The sequence below is a fragment of the Ischnura elegans genome, chromosome 5, assembly GCF_921293095.1.
Source record: "Ischnura elegans chromosome 5, ioIscEleg1.1, whole genome shotgun sequence".
Lineage (NCBI taxonomy): Eukaryota > Metazoa > Arthropoda > Insecta > Odonata > Coenagrionidae > Ischnura > Ischnura elegans.
The window spans coordinates 4,791,760-4,814,770 of record NC_060250.1 but is presented as its reverse complement, the minus strand read 5'-3'; the positions used below and the strand labels follow the sequence as shown (position 1 = coordinate 4,814,770).

At 36.5% G+C, this 23,011-nt stretch overlaps 1 long non-coding RNA gene across 1 annotated transcript; it reads left to right on the top strand.

The window, feature by feature from the left end:
• Positions 1 to 11,620: 11,620 nt before the first annotated feature.
• LOC124159640 lies at positions 11,621 to 20,654 on the top strand. Its single transcript, XR_006864994.1, has 2 exons — positions 11,621 to 11,734; positions 20,431 to 20,654. It is a non-coding gene; the product is annotated as an uncharacterized LOC124159640 (long non-coding RNA).
• The last annotated feature ends 2,357 nt before the right edge of the window (positions 20,655 to 23,011 follow it).

Below are 23,011 nucleotides of genomic sequence, written 5' to 3'. Positions count from 1 at the left end.
TGTTTCCGCCTTAATCAGGAATTGAGGACGTTACTTTCCTCATTTACACGGAATGCTACATAATACATGCATTCATAAAAATCCATTCAACTGAATTGGTTTCAAGGCCTATGAATGCATTTCAGGAAATAACATCATCTTCAGGGGCAATTCTCAGTTTTACATCCCTTAGACCTGAAATTCGCTCCATTTTAATGTCCACTCAACACTTTTCCAGGAATACAATACTTCTTGGCGAGTTACAGCTGAGTGTCACACCCCTAACGGAAAGCTGGTCGCTCACATGCCACATCGCTGTAAGTCCTGCGCCCCTCATTGTCTTACACCCACCTTTGCAACTTCCCTAACAAGAGTTGGCGACAGATGGGAGGAGCTACTAAAAAAAACTGACATTGTTATAAATTCACAAGACTGTTTTGTTGCGATTTACCAGATTAGATGGAACCATTTAGAATGGTGTTTAGGGACAACTATGTGTATGTCTTCTAACTCAAGTTTGCGTGTTTCACACCTCCTTTAACCCCATCGCAGTCGGATTTCGAATGGTGAGGAGTAAATTTTCGGATTTGAAACACTATTGATAAAAACGATGTCGTATATCGTGTACAAGTCTAATGTAGAACAGTGGAACCTCGATCTATCGTTTTTCAGGGGGATGGATGAAAAAAACGACGAATGCGGGAAAACGATCAATGCGGGAATGTTTGACCAGGTCGCCTATGTCCCAGGAAACGCTGGATTTTTTGCGACTTATGATATTTATTAATGGATTCAAACAAGATTTTAGCTAATTACAGGATTATTATTACTTTATCGAACCACTTAGGTCATATTATTGATTTGACTCATATCTCTTTCAAATATCCTAAAGGAACACGCCACCTTGCTCAAAAATGTTTGCACTCCACTCGGCATTTTCACTGCTATTATGGATTTTTGTCTGATTTAAAAATTCTTAACCATCAAACACCATTTCAAGTACATGTATTTACGAGAGCAATGTGCATGTTATGCCTAAATCAGTAGCTTTCGCCGACCCAGTGATTGGTTGTGAGATGGATCAAAAAGGCCAAAAATAGTTTATTATTTGAAGTGTTCCTTTCTAGCAATTAAAGTTTTAATATGATTGAGGTAATGTGTAAAGCATTAACAATGTTGCGTTAATCGTCAGCGGCACGCCCTTCATCCTACTTTTATTTTCATTAGGTATCTTGCTCTACCCCAACCCCTGCCGTCATGTGCTAACGGACATCCCGAGGCGCTCTGCACTATTCACGCGCTTCTAGCCAGGATTCTTTTCTTTGTCTTCAATTATTTTCAGTCCATATTTTAAAGTTATCACTTGTTTCTTCGGAAGGGCCATGGTCCGAAGACGAATAAAAAAAAAAATGAAACCGGACTTTATTGAACCCACACGGAAAACACTCACTGGTTTTAAGTCAACTCACCCGGGAAAGTACGGAACCACTCGTACGAGGTGAAGTTCGGCACCAATGCTATGGCGTACGGCGCGGCGTAAGCAGAGCTTACTGCAGAGTGTGAAGCATGACCATATGACTGCGCCATGAGCTTTTTTGTTCTAAAGATAAGGCAACTTACCCATTCTTTTCTGAAGAGCGTAGCGCCGGATGAGCAGATGAATTCGGATTGCTAGTAGGAAGAAACAAAATATCCCGAGAAGACATAGCTTCGTTAGCAGCTCTGACAAGTGAGACTTGTAGCATAACTCGTAAATTGTAACCTGATGCCCTGTTTTCGAAAAAAATGCCGAGAAGCTCACAAACAGCTGCGAGGATATAGAGATCCGCCAGAAATCACCATCGTATTATTGTAACTATTTCCTTGCTTAAATAACGTTAGAAATACGTCGTGTTTGGTATCATTCTTTTTTGAATTACGTAAACATTACTAATATTTCAATCTAATGAAAGTATAATACCAAATGCCGAAATTCATTGTTAGGCACCTTTTGGGCTATTAGGTGATTCATAGGCTGAAAAAATTCAGTGGTCGAGAATCGGAGAGGCGTGAAACACGATTCTGTTGTTCTCGTGTAACTTGATATTTTTTTCGAAGCTAATTGTAAAGTCTTCGTAATACGATCCCTGCACGAGCTGTGACCTTTTTTTTTTGTTTTGGAGAAGAGGAAAGCTTCAGAGTGGGGGAGGCGAGTTCTGAATGGAGGGGGATAGCGGGTCATGGGAAATGTCACTATCCCACGGCTCTCAGCTTCTTCATATAGTATTTCAATCTCCTGGGGAAGATTCAAACTGTGTCTGTCATTATTAGCCACAAAAACACGTTGTAAACACTTCGTCTCATTTTCGTCAAACGATGGATGCGGGAAAATTATACGACGGGACCGCGATCTTCAAGCGATGCGGGAAAACGATACTTCGGGGAATGATGAACGCGGGAAAAAATTACATTGTCTTTATGGAACTTAATTTGGGACCTGGAGCGGTGAACGATGAATGCGGGAACGATAGATCGGGGTTCCACTGTAGTCCTAATTGGTGTACCAGGAACTAATCCCAGACGGCACAGAACCCTCCGTATCTAATTCGTATGTACATAGTACCCATTGACTAAGGGGATACTATGCCGCTTCGTCGCTTTTCGTCAATGGATAATTTCCGTTCGCGGCCTGTCGACGAAGCGCGTACGCAGCATGTGAATGTCCGCTACTAAGCACGTACGATTGGATACGAAGCGCGCAGGAACACGGCACTCAGGCTAATCTCAATCGATTAGGTCGACATTAGATATATCGTAACTCGCACGATCGAAAAATGTATCGAACGCAACACAATCGATAGCTACCGACCGTAGCGAGAACCTTGATACGAATCATTATGAATTGTAAGTTCTCAATAGGTAAATAACACCATATCATGAATTCTAATTACCATGAAAGACTCACGACCGACAAAGTTTTGTCGGTTGTGAGTTTTTCATGGTAATTAGAATTCATGATATAGTATTATTTACCCATTGAGAACTTACAAAACTTACTCGGCCACTTAAATAACTCTGCGAAAAATGAGATTCTCATGGCTAATTCACGTACCCCCAGCATCCAGCATTGTTAAGTGGCTCGTACTTACTTGGAAACCTTGAGATGTTAATGAGAGTAAATTCTTATTAATTTTGACACTAAATAAGACATCACATAGCCCACGAGCATTAAAAAGCTTACCCTAAAGCCTGACGAAATAAAATTTTTAAATAAAAATTGCCGATGAAACAGGATTGCTGACACATCTGCTATTAGTATGATCGAATTCATCAAAATGCAAGCAAAAATTAACGTATAGTTCAGTCTCAGCTACTAAAACTTACCCATATCAGGCGCTAAAGTATTTGAAAAATTATTTGGGATGAGTAAAAGTCCCTAGGTCACTGCAGTAAATGTATCACCCTATTAAAAATATGAAAGTCCTGCCAAATCACCAGCATAAACACTTGTAAAATAAAACATGTTATCTCTTAGATCACACCTCCGATTTTATACTTACTTTGCATGAAGTCACCACCGCAAGAAATTTTAAAGAGGCAGGAAAGAAAAAACCCACAGAAATACAATACATATATTATGTATTTTCTATTGTCAACCACAATAATATTTCCAATTTTCTCTTCTATCCCACATCTAATTTAGCGAAACAATTACTCTTATTCTCTTTCGAATAGAAAATTATTTAAAAGAGGACTGGTCGATACATACAAACTATCGTCAATACTTTCTCCGATGAACGTCCACTATCACTGCACCAACTTGCACAAATCAAATCCACATCCACAAATATCTCACTTCTGCCACAATGTCTGTCTTCTTGGCGACAGGTAACAGTGAAGCAATGGTACCTTCCTCCAATCTGGGTGCCTTCAATTCAGCAAGAATTTTCTACTCGTCTTCTCGTCCAAGGCCACAGATTATTTTCTGATATCACAAGGTGCGATGTGAAGCTCACACACCTTAAATTAATAAATAATAAAATACCATGTAACTTATTAGGTCAAATCATTTCCAATTTTTGGTATTTCTGCATGAGAAATCAAATTACTAGGCTCGTAAATATAGTAAATATTTTTATGCCTGATATTTTTATTGTTTTAAACTATAGCATAAGATAATTTGAAATGATGAAAGCCGACGTGTAATACACCAAAGGGCAAGCTAAGAAGCAATATTCGAACCTATAAACTTGGCAGCTTATTCCTAGTTTCTCCTTTAACCACACGTTTACCGAATGAATTAATACAAAAAAGACAACTAAAATGCAAGAATTTTCAAAAGAATTGCTGCTACAATATTTTGAATCACCATTTTTAGTACTGAATAGTACTATAGTACTTCAGTACTGAATAGTTCGGGATGTTGATGCATCAACATCCCGAAGCCACTTCTAACTTAAAATTACATCCAAATAATTACAGCGAGAAAGAGTACATACCTCACAGCTTTTCGTAGGGGTGAAATGTTTTCTTCTTATCGCCCAAATGCACTTCTTCTTCAACTCAGGATCTTTTGGAAAGCTAAAACCTTGAACCATGTCCCGGAGTTTCCATTACGTCATCCCGACAATAAACACACGAAAGGCATTTTTAACAAAAATATCTCACAAACACGTTTCTGAAGCCCAGTGAATGAAATTAAAGAATAAGGGAAACTTCACTATTACCAGACACTCTATTTTTCACAAACTTAACCACAAAAATCCCTGAAATGTGGTAAGACGTTACGTAAACGACGCGATCTCCAACGCCTTGTGCTAGCTTGTGAAGACATGTGATCTTTCTAGGAGGATATGGCACGATGGCACCAGATGGCACCACCCGCGTAAGAAAATAGTCCCAGACCGAATACAGTTTTATCGATGAGATACAATTTTATCGATGCATATGAATTTGCCAGTCCTCTTGCATCTTCATTCGTCATTAAAGGAAATAAAGAAACAAAACCTTCTAAGTAACTTCCTAAGCGCGATTTTTGTATCTTGATTGTCCACCCTCGTATTTAGGTACGAAAACTTCCTGTGCCGTCTGGGATGCCACTGTTTTTTGCAAAAAATAAGCTACCTTTGATTCTCGAAGTGCTGCAGGTGTCTAACACCACCACTTAACCCTCAAACAAGGAGTGTGTGCAAATACGAGGCTAATGATTTGAGGTCCATGGTCTCATTCTGGACTATTATGTCGAGAATTCAAATTATGCAAGAAATACGTGGGATATATAAAATAGAGGCAGTGAGCTGTTAAAATTCAAGATAAATTTTTGATGCTGGCCTTCGCGACAGCTAAAGAATGATATGGAATTGAAGGAAAAATTGGATCAGTTGTTGGATGTCGCTACGGTAAATGCTTTAAAAGTTTTTCAAAATGATGTGGATACAGCATTCTTGAAAATACAGATGCGACCGGAACGCCACGCAACTGTAAGTAAGTACTTCAAAAGATCACTCATAGAGAGAGGAGGCAGCATCGAGTGGATATGACGAGTACCTATCGCAAGTAGTCGAAATTAAAGAGTAAACGGGAAGTTAATTTATAGGTCTTGTAAAACTAAATCTCTATCAATTTCCTTTTTACGTTATGACAGTGATGTTAATGAGACAATGTTCTTTTAAGAAATGGCGATATTTTTATCTTAAGCAGTTAGGTTGACAAATCATCATTACGGCCCAAATTGCACTGACCTGTGATGTCTTGGGCAATAGTGGGAGAGGAGCGGCAAAGGTGCTTTCTGCTACTATGTTGAGGTAACAGGGGTTACTGACTACTGAAGGAAATTTTTACACATTCATTAAATCAAGTAATTTAAATATTAAAGCAAATTATTTTTCCCTTTTGGAATCATCACCAACCACAAACTTCCAACACTGACAGCTTTCTGATTTTGATGAAATGGGTTTTTGATCCACCCTCATGATGTGGGCCTTTGGATTACAGTGCTAATGTGAACAAAATGAAGCGCAATGATTTCTCATAATTCTCTAAAGGAATTAAATGACCGGCTACTTTTTTGAGTTTGCAGTGTCACCCACGGAGGCACTACGTAAGCCACTCCAATTCACGCGATTCCAGTTTTCACATATATGTCGGTGCAAAACGTTTTGCCAATAGTATACGCAGAAGGTGGTAATTAATTGCATTAATTAAGGTACCTTAATTGCATTAATGCTACCTGATTTCCATGCACAGCAGACTCTTAACCTTTGATATAATTATTAGATTATTTGAGTAGTAATGCAGGATGAATTGGTTACAATCGTAGCAATTTGAACCTTATAAAGGATGGGGTTGCAGGGGCGGTGTGGCCGGTAGGCGATCGCCGAGGGCTTATGGGGCCTATTACGAACGGCTCACCGCATGCGGTGTCGTACCGCCCGGAAGCGCATTCACCGCCCCGAGCGATTACGAGTGGCCACCCGTCGGAGTCACACCACGGCTAGGGGGTCGGTGTGATACCACGGTCAGCTACCCATATTCATCGGGGGGAAAAGTCCGAAAACTCGAAAAAGTCGATCGGTTTTCGAGATATATCGATCCGAATTAACATTGGAGCCTTATGGGACTAAAACTTTTTCCATTTATTGCCTACTTGCAAATGTCACAGGAACATGAAATTTCACTGGCGAAAACTAGATTTTTTGGCCGATTTTTTGATGTGAAATGCTTTGCCATATTTTGATTATAAGTATTTTTTATATTTTTTTTAAATTTCCAATGCTTTTCTTACGGGACTATCTTTGGATTTTTTTAAAACCAACTTCCAATGATTTAAGGAATAACTCCTTAACATATGAGATACTAGATTTTTTAGTTGATTTTTTGGTGTGGTTTTCTTGCAATGTTTTAATTTTAAGTATTTTTTTTAACTTTTTAAAATTTCCAATGCTTTTCTTATGGGCCGAACTTCGGAATTTTTTTGACCTATTTGCAATAATCGTAGGACAAATTCCTTTAAATGCAAGATACTACATTTTTTACTCAATTTTTTGGCTACCTTTAATTTTCCATAAGTCGAACGAATTACGAGTAATTAGATCTAATAGATTTTCCATTGAAATAGCGACTCCTACAACGTTTGGTAACTTACAACACATCCGCCGTGAAGTTTGCATTCCCTCAACACACGATTTTAACTTTTTCGGAATTTATTTTTGCCACTTCCCGACGTCGTACGGACACCAAATTAACGTGAGTGACGTCTTTTTCGTGCCCCTACGTGCCGCTACCCGGAGAACGCAGAATATTTAATTTTAACGGGTGACACCGTCGAAAAACCATGCTTGCACTACAGCTAAAGAGCCGAAATTTTTATCGAAGGTAAACGATGCCGCGTTATACGGGACAAGCAAATAAAATCCCCCTATAACCCCCTGTGACCCCTCCAGAAAAATAAAAATTACCTAATAAGTGGCATATTTCGTGTAATCTACGCCCCCTAACGAGCGCGGCGAGTTTTCATATACAAACCTCCAACCATTTCTTCATAGGTACCGGAAAATTCTTCGTTTAGGACTGCCCGTACTTGTATTGTAAGGTGAATACAACTTTTACTCGCTGCTTGGAGATTTCTACGAACATCTTTTATTCCAAAATAGTATAATTTTCAACTTGACAACCACCGTTAATCACAGAGCCAGTGGTTGTAATGCACGAAGTTTTACAAGGCTGACAAATATGTGCCAATAGTTGTAATTATCAGTGTTCCATTGTGATTGGTTTGTAAACACCCACATAGCACAAAGTATCTTCTAGATATCTAGAAAATATCTTAAATGTCTTGGATATCTTAAATATATTCTAGACGTCAAGAAAATATCTTCAATGTCTTGGATATTTTAAATATCTGCTAGATGTCTAGAAAATATATTCAATGTCTTGGATACCTACTTTAAATAATATATCCTACTTTTATCATGCCTAGAATATTCTTGTGTTGCACAGTGGGGACCAGGGAGTTCTGACCTCCTCTACCCCCTCGAAATATTAATACAGGTTTACTTTGCTTCATAAAAGAAAAAAATCATTAATTTTTAAATTTGGGGGGGGGGTCCAGGAGTCCGGACGCCCCCTGAAATATAAAAACACATTTACTTTGCTTCATAAAAGAAAAAAATGAAAAATCATCAATGTTTATATTTCGTTGGGGGGGGGTTCGGACCCCCTTTGGCCACCTCCCCCCCGAAATCCATAATATAAAAACACATTCACTTTGCCTCATAAAAGGAAAAATTGAAAAAGATATCAATTTTTATATTTCGGGGGAGTCCAGTGGGTCCGGACCCCCCCTCGAAATATTAAAACACATTTATTGCCTTATTAAAGAAAATCAATTTGAAATTTGGGGGGGAACCGGACCCCCCAGACCCACCCACTCGCTATTCCACTGATTGAGGCTCTGTAGTACACAAAATAAAACGATCATAATGATAAACTGTGTTGAAATTCTTGCCTAATTTTAAACTATCTGGGGGGGCACGTGCCATTTTGCCCCCCCCATTAATCCTCCTATGGTGGCTGGGATCATTAGGGAATCATTTACCCTGAATTTTTCCCAATGGATCCAATTTAAATATGAATGTCTCGAAAATATCTTCTCAAAGATATCTTGTAGATATCAGAAAAGCGGACATTCAGATATCTACAAAATATCTAGAAGATATTACAAGATATTTTCTAGACATTAGCTGAAGACATTCTAGATATTTTCTAGACATCTAGAAGATATTTTATGCTATGTGGGCAGTGGTATTACGCTATCGAGAAATATCTGATAGTAATGTAAAAAATTGTCAGCGGCGTGTTTGCATTCGTTATTCACCGTAGAGATGACATTTCACGGTCAAACTATCAAGTTCAAAGCTATGTACGAAAGTTGTTTATTCAAGTATATCAATCGTACCAACGAATATTAGTGAGAAAAGTCACCTGAGCCACTTGCGTTGGATAATTTGAGGCTTAAAATCAGTGATTAATATATGAGTGTTCATCATAGCGAGCTCTCGATTGTAAGGTTTACGTGATAAATCTAAGAATGGCAGTGAATTCCAGTTTTTTTATTATTGTATTTCCCATTATTTTAATGGTGTGAGCTTCTATCGCTTGTAGATTTTACCTGAATAATTGAAATACATTGTAGATTGTGTGTGTGTGTGTGTTGGCCGCGGAACCGATTCGCGATTTCACATGTTTATTGTGGGCAGACTGTTTTGCTGTGATTTGAAAGAAATAGTGAAACTCTGTCACATTATCTTGAAATAAAATTTTCTTGTAACCAAAAGTGCATATCTTGTGTTTCTTTACTTCTCTATTGCTTTCCATAGATAACGGCCTAGAAGTTATTTTTCATTATTTTAAAAAGTGCCTTTCTTGTGCTCTCTGAATTGGCATTAGATTTCCAAACCCCGTTACTTACACGAAAGGAATGCAGAACAATAGATGCTTTGTCATTTCACAGATGTTGAGTGATTTGTCTATGATTAAGCCTCTCCAGATTCGTAATGGATTTTCATAAATTTCTAAAGACTGCACATTTTGGTCAAAGCTTTGATGGAATAAGTGGTTTACCTTGCCCGTTGGCCCTAAATATATATCTATCGCAATTTTGCGATGGTCTGCCATGCAATTTGTTACTACCTGCGTCTGCTTATGCGTGATTTTTTAAAGATCTCTTCCGCGAGTCACTGCTAATTAATGTTTTGTTCAACTTTTTATCCAATAAGTACGAATAAGGGAGCAAAAATTCGTTCATTTGATGAATTTTTAAGATGAATTAACGAAGAAAACATCCCTATAAATACCACTATTATCTATATCGACTGCCAACAACCGTTGCTGAAATATTCGCCTGCTAGACACAGTTACCGCGGAATTGGGACACCGCAAGCCCTTGCCCTAGCCATTGGCTACACCATTTTCGGATTGAAGGAGCTCAGAATTTTTCATAAAAATGTCACTTCCACCGCATCGCTCCTCTCCGACCCTCAGAGAAGTCCTCACCGACCGTTCCATTCGTAATACCAGGGGGCGGAGTGACACCGTTTACCTAACGGGGAGGCGCACCGCCCGCCCTCACGTTCGTAATAGGCCCCTGTATGTAGTAGTGTCCACTACAAACCTCCACAACGCTCCTGTCACTCGTGAATCGGCCGGCATGCGCGGGTCGCGTCGCTTCTCTCTCCCTCCATCTCCTCTGTCCCATTTGACGACGAGTTGGTGTGAATCTCCCTCGTGAAATGGGACCAAAGGGACTCCATTATTCCAGAGTCCTCTATATTGCCATATAATAACTACGAAGTTGAGTCGTCGCAATCTGCCATGTTTAGTCAAGTCATTAATGGCGGGCTGTGTTGTAGCATAGGCGTAACGTCGAGTTGGTGCAGTTTTGTCCATTTTTGTAATTGATTAATAAGAGAGATGGGCGGTTCTTCTGCATCAAACTGTTTCATTAGTTGTAGGGATGTGTTCCGCGCTTTTGTTTTTCCTTGTAATCCTGAGGTAAGGGCTAAATGGCTACAAATGTGCGGGATGGATGAGTGGCAACCATAGCCGTCTTCCACAATTTGTGAGGTGAGTTAGAAGTTGATGTAATTCAATGTATTGGGTAAGTATTCATATGAAGATCAAGTTATTACTTAGTTTCGGCTTAAGTTGATGAAAAGCTGTGATTTATATCAAAGATTAATACCTTTGCTAATCATTTTTACTATGTTCGTAATGTAAACAGAAAAGTGCATAATAATGCCTGCTATTGTTGAGAGTTTTTCATCTTTATAAGGTTATTTGTGGAAATGGTTTTTAAACGTTGATATTGTCGTAATACTGATACAAGTATCCCGAGCTACATTCAAGTGATTAAATAATAAACATATTAGAATACGCAACCTATTCACATGATGGAATGTGGTAAGCTGTTATTATTTCGTCGCGTGAAAGTTATACTTGTAAGTGTCCTTGAAAGTTATAGGTACCTGTAACTATATAAGTGCTTTCAAGTTAGAATTACCACGATGAACTTTACGTGTGATACAATCAATGATGCCAATTTTTATTAAAGACTTAATGAAATCATGTAATATTTATGTCCCTTTTGGAACTATGTCGTTGGTAACGAATGTTTGTGTTGTAATGTGAAAATTAATATTTTGTAGGGTTTTGCATTTTTACGTTCAAGGTGATGATGAATGTTTGTTTTTTTTTTATTTACGTTGCCAATATAAAAAGTGAATGTTGTGCGGCCTTGGGATATAGAAGACGAATAAAATAGTTTAAGACGTAAAGAAGACTTTTTTCGTTTTTTGACAGTTTGTAGGCAATTGAACTCGAATCCATGTTGGATTTTACACCTTGTAATTTCATGCGATTTAGAAGCCGCATAACCTTCCTTAATTAATATTATAGTCAACATACATTACATGCACGTAATTATTTAGCCATTTAATCATTATTAAAACATTTTCCTGCGAGTTATCTTCGTTTTCCTTGCCACAGGTGCACTTGAAGAATCGAATAGAATATATCAACATTTGAATCCACTCGGAAGGAAGGCTGGAAAATATTAAAAGCCCAATGATGTTCCGACGATTTTCGACGTCGCGAATTGTCCTAAGCCTATTACACCAAAGAGGAGGCCTCTAATATTCGATTGCCGGCTGATAAGGACATGCCACTGGTGTCGCCTGAAGTCTTTTCCTTTGCTGAAGTTGAAGAGACATCGAGTGAAGTATGTACGTATTAAGGTTGTACTGTTATTCAAACTATTCTTGGCATTTGCTGAGAGAGTGTGTTTATGTTGTTATCAGTGTCAGTGCATTGTGATGAAAGGTATTACTATTGGTGATAACGAAGTATTGTGGCACCGTTCTATTGGGTTATTGTCTTTCAGTCATCTGGTTGTTTGACTTTGTTTTCTTTTGTTCATCTTGAGTAGCATTTTCAATTCCATCATCCTTTGCTTTCACCAACATACCTTCGCTCAACAGGTAGCACAAGTTTACTGCCCACTTATCTCTTCTTATGATGACTAAATTTTGAAGTTATTCAATAGTAGCACTAACGGTTGTCCTGTTTAGATTATTAACCAGCCTGAGAAACAATTACCTATTAGATCTAGGCTGTACAAATATGATTGTACAAGTAATATCGATCCCTTTATAAATGGGTTTATTGGAAATGTTTCTTACAAACGACTGGTGGATTGATAAAGTGATGCCAGGGCATTTATTAGGGAATTGCATCAACAAAGCATTCATGTATCCTTATTGTCCATTCAATAGTTTAGGTTCTCAATGTCAGGCACTGCCTGAAGTATAATTATTAAAATAAAGTGGTAATTAAACATACTCTTTAATTATTGGTTCGCATTTGTACTAATTGTAAGTAAAAAGTGGCAAGCATGCACAAGCAAGTGATATCTCTACTTTCCCTTCATAGCTTCATTGTATTCTTGGGGTCTGTGAACTAATTTACAAATCAAAAACATTGCTGATATTGACAATTCAAATGATGTTGAAACTACCTTCATTTTGTGATACCATATTTGAACTAACTGCGGCTAAAAGTACAAAAGAAAGAGGACTTTTTAGTAATTAATTGAGAGGTACCTAATTGCTATTTTCATTGTTAAAAGTCCTATTTGTTTACTTCTTTATAAGAGAGTACTTAAATGTTATATTAAAATGTGAATTGATACAAATTTTTTGCTTGAAACCAAAATCATTGACCATTGGTTTCTCGATAGTTTTCCTTGGAAAAAAATCACCTGTGTGTAATTCATGTTTGGCATAGTCGATGGCTGGTTGAATCCAAGGTTTCGTTTCTTGGAGAGGTTTAGTGTTTTTTGAAGGCTACATCCCCAACAGCACACATTTGGATATACATAATGTATTTATATTGTATTTTCATGGGTCACGTACATATTTATTTTTGTTATGTATAACATGTGTAATACATATGTATTATTGGATGTATTTCCTTTGTATTCATACATATGTAAAAGTGGTACGTGTTACACGATAAATACATTTGTATTTTTGAAATTTGAATACTTATGTAAATGTGGTCAAAAATACAAATGTAAATATCGTGTAACACTTGCTACTTTTACATATGTATGAATACAGAGGAAATACATATGTAAATGTGGTCAAAAATACACAAAATATACATTATGTATATTTCCTGTAATTTTTGAGAGGTGGATTTTCGTGGCGTCTAGTAAAATGTTCAGAAACATTTCTGCAGAAATAATATGTTCACTGCAAACGCCAGATTTCCTCATTTCAATGATCATTCATCCATTCGAATTTATACCCAGGAAGCTTAAAAATAAATCATATACTGATCGATGTGAGCAAGGGTAGTATGGCGACCATATTTATGTTAATTTGTAAATGCACGCGAAATACAGACGTATTACATATGTAAAATTCAGTTTCCATCCGCGAAATATACACATGGAAAATGGTTCACAATACATGAAAAATACAAAAAATAGTTCTTGCACAGCGCAAAAGTAAAAGCGAAGTTTAATTTTTTAAACAATATTTTAAATTAACTGTTTAAACAAAAAAATTAAATTCTCAATTCTGTCGCACCCTGTCGATTTCTGAAACAACAATGCCTGTTCGCTGTCCGTTTGAAGTCTGTTGATAGCCTGTTGGAGATTAGTGAACAGAGTATAAACAGCCAACGAACAATCTCGGGTCACTCACAAGTAGGAACAACTTACGAACAGCCTACCAACAGTTTGTACTCTGTTTGCAGCTTGTTCCTTAACAGGCAGGCAACAAGCATTTCGGGAACAATAGTGAACAAGCTTTTAACAGGCAGGGGCCGGTTGGTAGTATGTTTCACCGAACAGGGAATGAACAGACAACAGTGAACAAACACTAAACACCCTATCAATTTACGTAAAAATGATGCCTGTTCGCTGTCAGTTTGGAACCTTTTGGAGATTTTGAGAACAGATTATGAACAACGTACGAACAATTGTTTTAAGTTTCGGAATTTGGACAACAATTTGGATTAATCCAAATTTAATTGAGTACAAGGAAGTTTGATTGAATCCAAAGAAAATATCATCTACTTAAACAGTAATTATATACGGTTGAATTCATTATCACGATTACCATCAACCACGGATGACGGTTATTGAAGTGAGCACGCAAATTATATTAGCTATCTGCTTGGCTTACGCACGTTAAATACTTTACTTCGCCAATTACAGGCTGGGGCCGTATGTTTCAGCCAAAGAGTATGTACTCTGTGGGTCTGTGGTTTCAGCGGACTGGGAACGAACAGACAACAGTGAACGGACAGTCAACAGGCAAGGGCCGGTTCATAGTCCGTTTCACGGTACAGGGTACGAACAGAAAACAGTGAACAGCTAGTGAACAGGTTCTCAACAAGGACGGAAAGATAGCGTGGTGCTGCTACCTACCTATAGAAGATAGCAAACGCAAACAATGACGCCAATAACCGATACCGTTATCCGGACAGTTTACGAGCACATGGTCGACTGTGTTGTGGTGAAGTTGTTGGATGCGGAGAAAACAGTTATTTATTTGATTATTATTTAACCTGTGCTAAATGCCCGCAGTGACGAATTAATTAATTCGTGCATCCATTCAGTGATAGTGAAAGTCGAAGTGATATTTGTTCTTGAGTGTGTTTATTTAATAATTTATTGTGTCTCTTAAGTTTTTGAGCAAGTACTGAGATTTGTATTGTATTTGTATTATGCGTATGTGCGTTACGTCGCCAATAAGAACCAACAAACATTGTCAGAGGACTGTCTTTCTTGTAGGTTTGTTTGTGAGAAGTGAAATCATCGTGTTCATAAATATTCTTTAAAGGCGTGTTTCTCTTTTAAAATCACACGTATTATATTGACATAGTGCAGAATCCGAGTTGTATTAATTTAAGGAAGTACATATTTCTTTGATGAAGGCATGTGAAATATTTGTTGATGTAGTGGTTGTTCTGTTAATGATGACAAAGCTTGCTTTTCTGCAACTATTCAAGATATTTATAACCAATGGAATATGTGGAAAAGCACAATAAAAGTTTTTCTTACAATCATTCAAATGAATTTCAACTTTTAATTCTATTTTAACATAAATCATCTCTTGTCTATTATGTCCAACTTAGCAACAGCGAACAGTTAAGGAAAAAAGTATGCGCATAGGGAGAGAACAGACAAATAACCATCTTCCCACATTGTCACAGACAAGGAACAGACAAGGCGTTCCAATTTACATTCTACGAACAGTCGCCTGCCTGTTCTCTCTTGGTCAAGGAACAGGGAACAAACAACCTAAGAAAACAGGCAATGAACTGACAGCGCACAGTCCCCTGCCTGTTCATTGTCTGTGGTCCAACAGGTAAGGAACAGAGAATGCCGCTTTCTTAACAGGGAGGGAACAGACAAGTAACCGTTTTCTCACAGACAAGGAACAGACAAGGCGTTCCAATTTACATTCTACGAACAGTCGCCTGCCTGTTCTCTCTTGGTCAGGGAACAGGGAACGAACAGCCAACTGACAGACAATGAACAGACTTTATTGTTACAGAAATCGACAGGGCAACAAGCTAGGGAAGTGAGTGGGAGTGATAATCTCGTTAACAGTTAGCTCGGCATTTCGTTCGAGACTACGAGAACGTCAAGAACGTGCTGTAGGAGGAACTCCGGCTACTGATGTATAGTTAATTTTATATTTGTTTGTATTATTATACGTATTGGAAGAATTGACATAGTGTTTTAATCCTCGATAACCGGTGCGTGTGGATGGTGCGCTCAAACCGAAGCTATGTTTTGCTGGAAATGTGCTTCAATCCCGCACGTTATTGCGATTCGTGCAAGCCAACTCCAACAGTTTCCTGTCACTGGATAATTAAGGTAAGGTATGATTTATCTTTTATTATATTGTACGCATAAATAGACTACATTAATTATGTTATTTGAGTATATTTGGATACAACTACCACATTCACCACATTGCGCCAATAGAGGTAATTATTTTGTTTATGTTTGGCTATTGTTTTCCTTTTTTGTTGAGTTATGTATCGAGGAGACTGGTGTCCATTGAAGTTATATGGTAAAACATAGTAATGTCAATCTTGTACGTATAAATTAATAGATTATGCGTCGTATAGTAATTCCGTGCTTCGCGGCTGAAGTTACATTTTTTCTTCTCTTAATTAAGAGCAGAAAAAATTGTTTAAAGGAATGTTTTCGTTCACGTGTAAGTTGTTTTATCGCTGTTTATTACCACAACCTACTGTATTGTAGTTCTTGCATTCCTAGTTATCCTATACTTTAGTCATAACATCTTTGACCTTAGACTTATCAGCGTAGCCTTGTCACTAATAGATTCCTCGAGGTTCCGAGCGGTTTTGCCCTCTACTTCTAATTATTTAACGAGCAAGAAGTATTGGTCGTGTAATATCGGTTCCCTTAAAGCAAAATGTAATATTTCTTTCATCTTGAAATGCAGTCAATCAAGGTGCATGTCGTCATTATTATTAACACAAGATAAATACGTAATTTTCATGCGAAAGTTTGTCATTATATGTAAGAAAGAGCCCTAGTAGAAAAAAGTGTGTTCATTCAGTGTTCTTTTTATGTTCATTTAATGTTCAAATTGTGTTCCTTCTATGTTCACCGAATGTTCACTTTATGTTCTTTTTATGTGTTTTGTGACAGAAAGAACATAAAAAGAACACAAAATGAACACTCGTCTGTGAACATAAAAAGAACATGATTTGAACACAAAATGAACACTTTTTTGAACATCAAAAGAACACAAAATGAACATAAAAAGAACATTATGTTGAACAACAAAGAAAAAGCTTTCACGGAAGTCCCATCATTACCATGAATACTTTCACATCTTTGCGAATCAGATGTCAGTGTTTGGATAAGTGTCAAATCATTTTATTTCCAGATTTTTTTATTAGAAACGACCTTAATAGTAGCAGCCAAATGCTCAGGCCTTATCCCTGCTTAGTATGCAATAAAGTACATATTGAGAGTGTTTTCAGGTGTTCCTTGATTGCATTCTCGGATCGTTCAATGTCCATTTTTTGATGATATGCCTTCATTTTGGGATATTTTTCCCGGAAATTCATTATTTTAAATTTCTAGAAATATTATGGAAAACTGCTAAAAAATACAGTTTTGTGGATTTCAAGATGGCGAAATTCAAACTCATTTTTGGTAGACAAAGTCTCCAAAATCATCTGTATTACTTGTTTTATGTAAATCTACTTGTCATGACACATGAACTGCAGTTATCCACAATCACCTCCAAGGAATGAGAATTTTTATATTGGTTTATTTTAAAGAACAACAAAGAAAAATGTTCATTTTGTGTTCAACATAGTGAACATAAAATGAACATATAAAAAAATGTTCAATTTGTGTTCACCATGGTGAACATAAAATGAACACAGAGTGAACATAAAATGAACACATAAAAAAATGCTCATATTGTGTTCACCATGGGGAACATAAAATTAACTCAAAGGGAACACAAAATGAACATAAAGAAAAATGTTCATTTTGTGTTCAACATAGTGAACATAAAATGAACATATAAAAAAATTTTCAATTTGTGTTCACCATGGTGAACATAAAATGAACACAAAGTGAACATAAAATGAACGCATAAAAAAATGTTCATATTGTGTTCACCATGGTGAACATAAAATGAAATCAAAGGGAACACAAAATGAACATAAAGAAAAATGTTCATTTTGTGTTCACTGAGATGAACATAAAAAGAACATAAATTGAACATCAAAAGAACACACCAAGAAATTGGTGAACATAAAAGAACACCAAAAGAACATCAAAAGAACACTTGAACACTGAATGAACATATAAAGAACACCAAAAGAACACAATTTTTTCTACTAGGGAGGTGCGTATGGGCCAAATTAATTAATTATAATTCTATTTTCATGCTCTTTCGCGCATACCCAGGAGGCGACGATGTAAATAGCTTGGCCTGGACAAGAGGAGAATGGATTACGGAAAAGACGACGAAGCAAAGACAGAAGACCAGGTGGAATTGTTAATACCGAGGTAAGGTTTGAGGGAAAAAATTTTTTTATCCATGATGGAGAGGTTTCTTAAAGTTAAGCCTGAAATTATCGGTTATGTATGAAATTTATTTGTTTGAAAATTTGATATCACATGTTTATATTTTTTCAGTGTGAATCATCCGATACTAAATCATGGTACTAATAAATTAGTATAATGTACTAAATAAGCATACCAATGGATTCACGTTTTCCCTAGTTAATTTATATTTAAAAGTAGTCATATGATCTTTTCTCATATTTCTCATTCTTCTTAAGAGAAAGGCTATTAATTTTGTAAAATGAAAGCATATCCCCAAAATATATGATTTATCAAAGGACAATGTCAAATCTGTGCTAGCTGGGACCTCGACATAATTGGTAAATGAAAAGATTTAAAACTTATGTCTGGAACCTAGCAGAGAAGCCAAACTTTCATTTGCATTCAGAATACAGAATTAGTACTAAAATTACAGACTTCACAGAATTCAAATTGAAAGGCCTTGAGCTCCTATTCAGATCTTACAAAAAGATATATTTTTGCATGACTTTTAAACTTGACTTCTTCTTTTCTCCTTTCAGAAAGTGGTTAATTGTGCAGAGTTGGTTTCCTGAATTCAGGTTTCTTCTTGTGCAATGGGTTACAACGCTTGTTCCATGCTAACATTTTTTTCTATTTTCCAACTCAAACCATTGTTTGTACTTGATTTATCTTTGTGCCATTTTTTTAAACTAAGTTTCACCTACTGTTTGCTGGCCCTTAATGCTTGTTAGCAATATTCATGGCCACACTTGTTATTTGTGTGTATTATTTTATTTTTCTCTTTGAATAAATGTTTTATTATCTGTATGTTCTGGTTTCCTTATATTTATTCATCCGTTTGATCCATATTGATATTAAGTGGATGTGGGTCAGAAAATCAATATGTATAATTCGTGTACGAGGGCCTGCAGATACATATGTATATTACATGTAAGGATATTCAGATTTCCAATTTGTAATACGCATGTATACATACATCCTGAGGGACTTTTGAGCCACTTTTACGTGAAATATACAGACGTAATACGATTGTATTCCTTTGTATACATATGTATAAATCATGTATGGGTATTCAGATTTCCAATTTGTAATACGCACGAATACATACATCTATAGGGACTTTTGAACCACTTCTACGTGAAATATACCGATGTAATACGATCGTATTCCATCTTATACATATGTATTTGGGCACGTATTTTTTGTGTATTATTGATGTAATACAAATGCCGTGTTATCTGGGATGCAGTCTTAGGAGCTGAAGATATTGAGCATGTCTTCATTTGTGTTTTTATTCATGTCATAAGCACCTATTAGCCTGAGTCATGGACCTTTAAAATCTCTTGTAGTTTGTCTGTTTCTATTATGCCTCATTTTAGTGTCTTTAGGTGGTGTTAGTCTTTCTTTCTTATATTCCACATATGTCACATGCACTTGGTATTTTGCTGAGATATGACCACATATGTATATTTTTAAATGAAGTAGTTGTTAACATTCTCATTCATCTATAATTTCTGAGAAATCAGCACAGTTGTTGAAAAATAAGCACGCAGTCTCTGCTAATGCTTATCATCTATCAAATAAGGTAGCTTCTCAAATTGACAAGTTTGTTTGAATGTAAGATTGAACTATCCATTGCAAGTTCTTTTCTTTCACATTGCCTTTGTTTATATATTCTGACAATTTTTCAGTTATACCATTTTTCATTACTTCCATAGCATCCACATTGCTACTTTACATTGAAAAAGTGTTTTCAAAATACTTCTGGAGTAATTAAATTGAGTCACTGGTTACTCTTATGTTAAGCTGTTTTGGTGGCCCATGACTGTGCCGGATTTGAGAACTACCATCGTGTTTGCTAAATTCATTCTGACACTTTGATATTCAGTATCCTTTCTTGATTAATATACTTTGGATGCAATTATAATTATGCTTCTACTGCATTAAACTTGAGTGTCTTATTCAATAATGTGCTTAAATGTTTCTTCATATCTTGGCTCATCATCTGTGTGCATCAGGTAGAGTAAAAGGGTGGGTAATATCTTGAATTCAGGTCCTCCTAAATTGAGTGCCTAAGAATATTTTGGTACTAAATTCCACCCTTAATATTGTATGGATGAGTTTTATTTATTTTCTAAGTGGATAGTCCTTTTACCAAGGTATTCTGCAGTACATATATTTTGCATTAAATTGTAGTGCATGTTATGTGAATACCAGTGGTGATTGTTTTATTCTCATATTTTACTCAAGTTCACTCAGTTAATGTCACCAAGATTATTCCTTTGTTCCAGATTCATCGCTGCCTGTTGCATCAGGTTTTTTTCTGAATTGATGGCTGTGTAATGGAACAACTGCTACAACGATAAGATACAATTATTGCATTTCAAGTCCAAATAACCTAAGCAGGAGAAGCATGTGCTGCATTATATTCCCAGCAATCATCTTCTGCATTGGCTTTGTGGTGTCACCTTGTATTTTGCCTAATGAGAGAATATATCAGGAGTAGCAAAATGTATTTTTTTCTTAAATTTTCTAGCTTGTTGTCTGTTTTTCTATATTCAAGTTCAAAGGTCAGACTGAATGATATTGAACTTATATGTTAAAACTGATTCCATGGGTTGTCATCCGGATTATTATTTATAGCAAGTGTTTGATGCTGCTCCACATAGCTAGTTATGACAGAGTCACATCTGTTAGTGTTTACCTGTCCTTGATGTATTTTATTCAAAAGTAATTTTTTGAATGATTACCTCTTAACTACCTATTCTATTGCTTTAATCTGGTAATTCACATATGTGGGTATATTTTTGTGTTCTTTACATCGAATTTGATGGTGAGTTGCTGATATGGAATTCTCAATCTATTCAATAGCATGGAAGCTCCTTTATTCTAATGCTCTGACATATATTTGGCCTGGTTAACTAGTTTTTCCCTCTTTGCTTCCCATACAAAAAAATCTGTGCTGCGACTGCACTAAATCTGCACTGTAACTGGACTAAACTCTGTGTTTAGCACAGTCACAGTACACTTTTCTGTACTAGACTGTACTATGGCAGCTAGAATTTGAGAAGAACTGTACTTTAACAGTGCTGGATCACTGTGCTTGAACTGTGCTAGAGCTCAGACTGCACTTTGACTGGGCTGGGTAACATGACTGGAGCTGTACTATGGCTCAAACTGGACTGTGACTGGGTTGGGTAACTGGACTGGAACTGTACTATAGCTCAAACTGGACTGTGACAGGGCTAGAAAACATGACTGGAAGTGTACTGTGGCTAAAAGTGGACTGTGACTGGGCTGGGTAACATGACTGGATCTGTACTATGGCTCAAACCACTGCGACAGGGCTGGACTTAAACTAGTCATTGACAGGAGAAAGTATTTTCTATATTATTTCATATTACGATCAACTATCATTTCCATGAGAATATGAATGCGTAACCCAGATAACACGGCATCTGTATCACATCAATAATACACAAAAAATACGTGACCAAATACATATGTATAGGATGGAATACGATCGTATTACATCAGTATATTTCACGTAAAAATGGTTCAAAAGTCCCTATGGATGTATGTATACATACGTATTACAAATTGGAAATCTGAATACCCATACATGAAATATACATATGTATACGATGGAATACAATCGTATTACGTCTGTATATTTCACGTAAAAGTGGCTCAAAAGTCCTTCAGGATGTATGTATACGTGCGTATTACAAATTGGAAATCTGAATACCCTTACATGTAACATACACATGTACCTGCAGGCCCTCGTACATGAATTATACATATTGATTTTCTGACCCACATCCACTCAATATCAATATGGATCAAATGGATAAATAAATATAAGGAAACCAAAACATACAGATAACAATACATTTATTCAAAGAGAAAAATAAAATAATTCATACAAAGAACAAGTGTGGCCATGAATATTGCTAACACGCATTAAGGGCCAGCAAACAGTAGGTGAAACTTAGATAAAAAAATGGCACAAAGATAAATCAAGTACAAACAATGGTTTGAGTTGGAAAATAGAAAAAAATGTTAACACGGAACAAACGCTGTAACCCATTGCACAAGATGAAACCTGAATTCAGGAAACCAACTCTGCACCATCAGCCACTTCCTGAAAGGAGAAAAGAAGAAGTCAAGTTTAAAAGTCATGCAAAAATATATCTTTTTGTAAGATCTGAATAGGAGCTCAAGGCCTTTCAATTATTTTTTTTTCAATTCATATAGGCAGTCAGTATTCTGTGAAGTCTGTAATTTTAGTACTAATTCTGTATTCTGAATGCAAATGAAAGTTTGGCTTCTCTGCTAGATTCCAGACATGAGTTTTAAAATTTTTCATTTACCAATTATGCCGAGGTCCCAGCTAGCACAGATTTGACCTTGTCCTTTGAGAAATCAGATATTTTGGGGATATGCTTTCATTTTACAAAATTAATAGCCTTTCTCTTAAGAAGAATGAGAAATATGAGAAAAGATCATATGACTACTTTTAAATAAATTAACTAGGAAAAAGTGTATCCATTGGTATGCTTATTTAGTACATGATACTAATATATTAGTACCATGATTTAGTAGCGGATGATTCACACATAAAAAAGATAAACTTGTGATATCAAATTTTCAAACAATAAATTTCATATAACCGATAATTTCAGGCTTAACTTTAAGAAACCTCTCCATTATGGATAAAAATAATTTTTCCCTAAAACAGTACCTCGGTATTAACAATTCCACCTGGTCTTCTGGCTTTGCTTCGTCGTTTTTTTCCGTAATCCATTCTCCTCTTGTCCAGGCCAAGCTATTTACATCGTCGCCTGCTGGGTATGCGCGAAAGAGCATGAA